Genomic DNA, 8698 nt, shown 5'->3' with positions numbered 1-8698 from the left:
AAGTCATGTTGTATTCTTTTGCGTTGCGAGGTCCCTCCCGGCTCCAGTACTTTTGGACTGGTAATATGCCCAGATATCCAAGAATCTCCTTTTGTACGATTATTTCAGCCCTTATCAAATACTTCAAATTACATGTCCTGCTTTCACCTCTGCAGCTAAGAGGCTAAAAATGTTATTGCCAGCAATATAACCATTCCTAACCTTGAGTTTTTCTAATGGCTCAGATTTCTGTTTCAGGGAAATACCTTGTTTCACTTTCAAGCACTATCAAATGTGAGTGCTCTTCTATATTAGGTGTTATCAGATATCTGCAGAGCAACAATTCCCAGTGTTCCTTCAGTGTGGTGGGAAGAGTGGCATGGGCAGAGGGCGTTATGTTACAGATGTCAACTGGCATGTGGGGAAAGTTATTAGATGAGCAATTCACTAATGTTTCTGAATGCCCAGCTGTGCTGACCGTATCTGTTACTAGTTCGGTGTGCTTGGTAAGTGCCTGGCTGTGCACCGGTCATTCTGACATTTCAGCAGCACCGACCTGCCAGGATAAATTCCAGTAGTGTGCCAGTCATAATTGAAACATGTAGCTTGGAGCCAGGGGCAAACCACGAACACAAGAGCGTTTAGACGGTCCTATGTCAGAGACACTAATTTATTTTTCTTTCTCTGTTTTTCTTTCCATCGTTGCCTCGGATAGGAACATCAGGAGAGGAAGGTATGGTGAGGCTGACCAGGGGGGGATGTGATGTCCATCGTCTTTGTCATCATGCTTGGCATCCACATCGGCTTCACTGCTGTCAGGCCAGCTCTACAGCTAGCTGCTCTGATGCATGAGAGAGCTCCTTCCTAAAACACTGCACCTTGCTGCATGTTGCTTCCCTGTGGCGGGTTCCATAATTCAGGAACATAGTGGCAATACAGTTACCCATGAGTGTCCTGCTATTCACTCATTGCTTCATCATCATCACTTAGTGGGTGTTTCTCGAAAGCATGATGAAACAAAAACGCAGACCCAAATTGCATCCGTAAAATTCCAAGGATATTGGGCAATAAGAAGGAACATAACAAGACTGTAACATTTTGAAATTAGGCAACTAATGTAACTTCAGATTAATGCCCTAAAGTATGATGCTGGATAATTTCTAAGAAAAGGGAACTTCATAACTGGTTTCAAAAGGAAGGTTGATGGGGAGTTCCATTTGAAACTAGAAAGTACGAAGAAATATTTCTCTTGATGGATTGAGAATGCCTGTTGGCAAGCGTGCATTGTAACCTAACTATTGCTGAGGAGTCTGCCTAACTCCACCATCCAGGAACAAGTGCACATGTACCACCTGCTGGAGAAAATTCATCCTTCCATATCTTAGCTGATCAGAAGGCCATAGAGGAAGACCATAAGTGAGATGGACATAAGGGAGACCTGGTTTCAGTGCCTTATTTTTCTCGTAGAACTCAAATGTATTAGTCCAGCTTCCTCGGTTGATTTGCACCGCACATGCAGAACCTGGATGTTGGCTTTTGCCACCTGACCTCACTTGTGCCAAACAAAACAGACTCGCAATAACAGAGTATTTGCATTGTGAACCTATTCTAGATTCAAATGCTGTGAATTATCCAGCCATCTAATGACTGGGTATGGAAAATACATATATGAACAATTTTATTTTGATGTGGGCAGTAGGTGGTCAGCGTGGCTCATAAAGTCAACTCCTATAGGCCTACAGTGCCCCAGTTCATTTAAGAAAGTCCACCCTATTCTTGTCAGGTTTTCCCTGTCCCAGCTGTTGTATAGAGGTGGAAAAAGATCCCCTTAGACTGGGACCATTCAGCTAGCCTGAGAGATTGAAAGGTAGACTGACCTGCACAGAAAAGGGGGTGGGTAGTTTGGGTTGGAGCCACGTTTGCTTTTTGGATTACCCCTCACCTATGTTCAAGCTGTGAATGGATCCTGGTCACTTCAAACATCGTGGCAGATCAAGGAATGCTTGGGACATGTGGATGTGGAACATTATTGAATAATTTTGGGAAATGCAGCGTTTGGGGCAATAAAAATCGTTGAGGCTTCCTTTTAAACCATTATCCTTCCAAAATGTTCCAGTCTAGCAACTAACTGCCCATCCCTTCATATGTCTTGTCGTGATGGTCACAAGTAGTCTGGACACAGTTTGCTGTTGGAATGGAGTATATTGCTACATAGAGATCTAATGGCGTCCGCTGGGAAGTAGACAATTATGGGAAATCCTAGTACAGTCAAGTATGCCTTCTATACTTTAGAGATTTGAGCACAAGCTTTCTTGGACAGTAGTACCCATGTGACTTATTTGAGAGGTTTGCTGACTTTTGTGACTGTGCCTGAATGTCCTGTGACAGCAGTTGGGGAAAGTGGAACAATTGTATGAGATACTTTGCCCTGAGAGGGATCGCAGACCTTGCTACTTGTACAACACTATTGCTTTCCGTTCAGTGGGCATTGTAGATGTCAGGGATTTCAAATGATAAAGTGACAGAGCATTAAAAACATTGTTCATAGAATACTGAGGGCATCTTGACGTTTGGTGAGTCCATTAACGTTACCACTGCACCATTTATCCTGGGCTCGCACTCATATTTTCCCTGTGTGACCTGATTTATCCAGGGCTCACACTCCTATATCCCCTGTGCGACCTGAAAATGTAATTCCTGATGCATCTTTTATCTATTCTCCAACCCCACATTTTTATTCTATGGCAGCCACTATCAACCACAATTAATCCTTTAGTTGGGAGCCACCATGCACCCAAAACATAATGTTTTTACGCCTATGGCAAACTTTAAGCACATGGCCCCTTAGATATTTTATGTCATATGTGTAACCTGAAACTTCATCTTGATTGCATATTCAGTGCACCCCACAACCTGAATTAATCTGCCCCTATTACATACTTTATCTACTCCACAACCCAATTGCTCAATATTAGTTGTACCTTTTATCACCCACAAGATGAATCTATCCTCATAGTAGTAGTATCTGTCCACCCCTCAACCTAAATATCTTATTTATTCATTCATGACTTCCAATTGGCTCGCACTTTGAAGAGCTGCTTGTGACTCTCAGTTATGTCCACATGACTATAAATTGTTTATTAGATTCACAAGTCGCCAATATTGGCCTAAAAGACTGGCAGGTACACACTAAAGTCCCATAAATGTATTTGTTAGGTTCCCACCTGAATTGTCCCCAGTGGAAAGAAAGTTTCCTTTTGATGGCAGTTTAGCTGATGCCAAAGCTTAGCACAGTGGGAGTGTGCACTGCTTGAGGCGCGACAGGCTAAGTTTGTGGGAAGACTTGTGTGGCATATTGCAGGCCATGAACATCCCTTTCCTCTCCCTGACCTTATCCTCCCAATTCCCCTCAACTATTTTGTTGCACCAGACTAATGCCTCTATACTCATTCTTCTTACAGGTCTGGAGGGGGCTAACTTGATCTGCTCCTTGCTGCCTGCACTGCTCGTCTGGGAACTCTTGAACCTGAAAGCAAAATAGGAATTCAGTTCAGCACTTCAAGTGAATGGGGTTACCTCGAGTTCCAGAACAGCATTTTGGGCGTGAGACCTGCAGTTGGCACCAAGAGATGGTGCACTCTGTCCTGCATGCTGGTGGCCAATCTGGTGTCCCTTGGAGTAGTGGTCCTCCTGGAAGCAGTAGATTCCAAAGGAATGGAATTATTCAATCGCCAGTATCTTCACTTGGGTGAAAACAGATGGGGAAAGGGGTTTGCGTGACCTTCCATAAGAATAAAGATCGACTCTTAGCTCACAGAAGTGAGGAATGGAATGTGAGGCACATTCCCCAGGGCAACCGTCTCATTGATGCCACACCTCCTGACCAAGTTTGTACTTCCAGTGCTCACCATGACGCAGTGCACTTGCCAAGAAGTGAGAAGGATGAGGCAGGACTCACATTTGAACCCTCTCCTAGCCCACTGGTGTGGACTTTTAACTGCCATCTGAGGTTATTGGTCCAAACTGTGCATCTCAGACGATATGGCAAAACTCAGAACACAACACACATTTTGTAATCATGTTGCGCATATCTCACCTCCGATCATGGAATTCCTTCAGCTGATCTGGAAAGCACATTTCTTCCATCCTGCCGCCTTCCATGGCCCATTTACGGTATTTGAACAGCACTGTGGAGAGGACCCTCTGTTAGAATCTCTATGGATAGGATAGTTCTCTTTTTTATACTAAGCAAAACAGATGAATGTAAAGACTTCTGTATTTAAAGGACCCAAGACTTTGTCTATGGCTGGGGATTAGTCTGTTTTCCCTAGAGCTTTTGGAGCCTGCTTTATAAGCTACTATGCAGAGTACATTTTCATGTGCACGGGGTGGGGGTCAATGAAAATACAGTGTTGTGTCACTTCAATGCAGTTAACCTGCTACTGCCAGGGGGCAGTGATAGCCATGTTCAGTGATGTTGACACTCGGTTCACTATTGCGGGTGAAGAATATGGCTAGATGGCATCTGTTTATTTGCTGGAACAGATAAGAGATGCTGGTAAGGCATGGGGGAGAGAAAGAGGAAGTATGCACTCACTGCTCATTTTCTTTTGAATCTGTGGTCTCAAGCAGCTCTAAAGTTACAGGTATCACCAAACTAGACTGATATGGAGGTTGTTCAAGGATGGGGAAGTCAGGGCAGGCAGACTCGTGGGAGAATACCCATTGTCTACATATCTACTAAGGCATTCAGTGAGCACTTAGGCAAAGGTTACAGACCTATTGAAAGTATCAAAGAGGTCACAGCAGGTAGGAGGCTCTCGAAAATTAAAGGGACACATTCCGCTCCAGTCCTAGGTCTTTAAAGAGGTTGCTCCGAGACTGAATAGGAGTAGATGCCTGTTGTCTGCAGTAGGTAGTAAAGGTGGCTAAGTTGATTAAACCTTCAAACATTCTTTGACTAGTTTGCAGACTGCTGAAATCAAGATATTGAGTAAACTGTCTGCATGAGAGGTATCCATATTGACACTTCGATGAAAACAGGATGTAGATTTAAATGAGGGACAACCCTTGCAAACTGGGACCGAGAGTCACCCCAAGACCTACCTTGCTTATTGCTCAAAAGCACAATGAGATCAAAATGCAGAGCCAAATTGCTTCCCTGGAATTACAAGGACCCTGGGCAATAAGAAGGAACATAACAAGATTGTAACGTTTTAAAATTAGGCGACTAATCTCACTGAAGATTGATGCACTAAAATATGTTGCTTGATAATTTCTAAGAAAAGGGAACTTCATAGCTGCTTTCAAGAGGAAGACTGATGGGGAGTTCTATTTAAAACTAGAAAGTACAAAGAAATATTCCTACTGATGGATTGAGTATGCCAGTTGGCAAGCGTGCTTTACAGTTGGCAAGTTGCTTAGCATCTTAACAATATCTGATGATTCTGCCTAACTCCTCCATCCAGGAACAAGTGCACATGTACCATCTGCTTTAGAAAATTCATCCTTTCATATCTTAGCTGATCAGAAGGCCATAAGTGAGAAGACTATAAGGAAGATCCAGTTCCAGTGCCTGGCTTTCCCTTTAGAAGTCATTTTTTTCAAATATTTTATCCAGTTTCCTCAGTTGATATCCACCAAGACAAGAACTCACCAATTAATAAAAGGTAAAAACACAGGGTATTGGTTAGACAACACCCTATCCTTGAAATTAGAGATTGATATCTGAGCAAAATGCAAACTTTTACATCAAAGCGGTTTATGTTATCTATTTTATCCCATCGGTATTATACTGGTTAGTAAAAGATTATTTAACTACTTTAATGTCCTTTTTATGGGAATTACCAAAGATACAAGACGTTCCAGCAAAGTGTGCAAACACGATACTCTCCTTGGCAGCGGGTCTGAATGGAATAGATCACTTATCTACTACACATAGAGCCCTGTCCACACTCTATGTGGAGGCCGGAGTTAAATACAAATGTATCAGCATTATATTTAAATGTGTGAGTGATACTGCCCCTTGGTTTCTGTGGCTGAAAGTTAACCACTTCAACTTACTACAACATTATGGTCAACAGAGTCAAATTTCACTTGTCAAATTAAATGCAAACTCACCACAGTGGGTGGTTGCTGGCCAGTATTAGGTTTGAGCCTGTTGGAGGAACATGCTTTTGGATTTTAAAATAAATTGTCAGCATTTATCACTTTTGATTCCCTTCTTGTGACAAGTAGTAGTTTACTGGTGCTTGGAGATAGCCGCCTGAAACGAATGTTCTGAACAATAATAATAATAAAAGTAAGACATGGAGTCTTTTGGCAAATTTAAACAAATCTCTTTTCACATGCCAATATCCCATAAGTGTATCTTGATTGAACTTAAGAATCTGACCTAACTTGCATAGCTAAATGACTCCAACATTACCTAGTTTTCCCCTTTAAATGGAATCAAAATAAACGAGAGAGGACAGAGAGTTCCTGTTACTTAGATCTATTATATTATATATATTATTACATAGATTTTTGGTTCAGATAATTGAATTAAACGGTTGCAGCAATACCATTGATCAACTAGCATGTAGCTTAGTGAATCTTCCTTACTGACCAGATGCAGCATAAGAAAAGCAAAAACTAAAAGAAAAGTAATCTCTCTGTACCTGCATAACCTTTTTAGAGGTGATGTTCAGTCTGTCCTGATTTTTTTAAGCCTACAGTATGTCTGGCTTTTGGTGTCTATGCTTATAAGAGAATACCTGCCATCATTTGGACACATGAAAATGATAGATGTAGGAAGGACGTCCGGAGAATTTAATTTCAACACCTTAATTTGGAGCGAAAGAAGTTTTAAGCATGAAAATGCTAAAATAACTCTGGGCCCGATTCACAAAGGACCTCCGTACTAGTGGTGGTGATCCAATAACTGTGGCAGGACCTCCATACTTCAGTTACCCATTGTGGGGCTCACCATGAGTGCTGGCCCCCTCGCCACGACTGCAGGGCCTCCACTACAACTGCGGAGACCCTTTCTGAATCTGCTCCTTTGTAGGTTTAAAATTTTATAAGGGTCCTTCCTAATTCTAGAGTGCTGGAATGAATGCAACGGAAAAGGTGTAACAATATGTTTCTGTAGTCTTGATGCTGTTGGCTGGAATCACAGGACTACTGAAAGCTACCCCCATGTTAAGTGACAAGCTTATAGCCCCACCTAAAAGTGATTTTTATTGGGAGGTGCAGTGTAAATTGCAAAGAATTGTCATGGGCTTTTCCTTATGCTAACTATCTCCTGATTCTCAAAGAGGGACATTACAGGTCTAAAATATTTATGCACTGAAATGTTGTGAGCTGAATTGGTTTTAGGAGCGGCACACAAGAAACATGTTTAACCAATCATGATTTCTAGAGCTTAGAGCTATGACACCATATCCAGAAGTTGTATGATATTTTCTTAGTGAGATGAGGGGCAGCAGTTTATTCTATGTGGCTTTAAACCACAAATATCGCTTCTCTAATCTTGCTAATTGATTAAACGCCTTGTATTGTACAGAGTAGCCACGGCCGGATGTAGAGTGAAGCTCTGCAGACAGCTGTCTTGAGAAGAGAAAATATGAGTTTGTACCAAGATTCACTTGCTGCAAAAGTGCATGGGATGCAAGGACAACCTGGTCATGGGTGGCCTGGGCTGTAGAAGAATGTGGAGAATTTTTTAGAGGTCAGTGCCTCTGAAGGGTCATGTAACAATATGTCCAGGCTTTTTCAGACTGTTAGAGGCACCAACCCATCTGGAAATTCCTAGCTCCAGATGCTAGAGAGCCTAAACCGAACTAGAAAACTCAAATCAAGACCAAGTGAGAACTTGTTCAGTGGCACTATACTAAATTAAGAAACCTGTAATATGTCTGTGCCTGTAACCAGCCAGATAAATATTTTTTGCTTCCTGATATCATCTTTGATGCTACCTTCGAATGTTAGTTCTCCATAACCTATCCTAATAATATACCATAACACGTTTTGTTAGTAAGGCCTCACAGCTTTCTCACACAATTACCATTACAGGGGTGCTGTGCAGGGTGCAGCTGTCCAGTGTTAAATAGAGCAGCAGCCTGCTCGGTTGGATTTCCTGATTGCAAAGTAAATGAGTTGAAAATGTGTTTTCTGCTGCCTGCTTTTTTTCCCGCAATGGGCAATGCTCTGTTTTGAAAATAATATGAATAAACTTGAATGTATTTTTCATAAAGAGTGTTAGTGAGTTATTATGACATTACCTTTGTTGTGGGCAACAGTCTGACAAACATCTGCTGAGGGAGGGAGCATTGCTCCCTTGTGCTATCTTCATCTATATTCAAAAACACTGAAATTCCCCTGCTGTGTACAAGACCATAGATTAAGTTTCGTAATTGCAATATTTCGTACCAAAACCTATAAATTAGGAGTACCTAGGTGTTTTTTTTTAATCAACTTCAACTATTTTGAGATGTAATGCAAAACTGTGCTGCATAAAACAGTTTTCAAAACGTCTGTTTTGTAGTTTACACAATTTATTATTGGAGCACTCTTTGCTAACCATGGGTTGCTGACTATACTCAAATCAACAGCTTTCGAACCCGAAAGAAGTCATGGACCACGTGTAAGCCCTGCTTCTACTCTAATTCGACATTGCAGACCCATAGCCGCCCTCAAGGCGTTCCTATAACATGTCCTCGTTGCGGTTTAAATCCTC

General features: G+C 41.8%; 1 long non-coding RNA gene across 1 annotated transcript; it reads left to right on the top strand.

The window, feature by feature from the left end:
- The first annotated feature begins 528 nt into the window (after positions 1-528).
- LOC147717015 (uncharacterized) lies at positions 529-8215 on the top strand. Its single transcript, XR_015296053.1, has 2 exons — positions 529-712; positions 3441-8215. It is a non-coding gene; the product is annotated as an uncharacterized LOC147717015 (long non-coding RNA).
- The last annotated feature ends 483 nt before the right edge of the window (positions 8216-8698 follow it).

This window comes from Lissotriton vulgaris, chromosome 5 (genome assembly GCF_964263255.1).
Source record: "Lissotriton vulgaris chromosome 5, aLisVul1.2, whole genome shotgun sequence".
In the NCBI taxonomy this organism is placed as follows: Eukaryota; Metazoa; Chordata; class Amphibia; order Caudata; family Salamandridae; genus Lissotriton; species Lissotriton vulgaris.
Note: the sequence above shows the minus strand (reverse complement) of the source record. Positions and strands in the feature narration are given on the sequence as shown.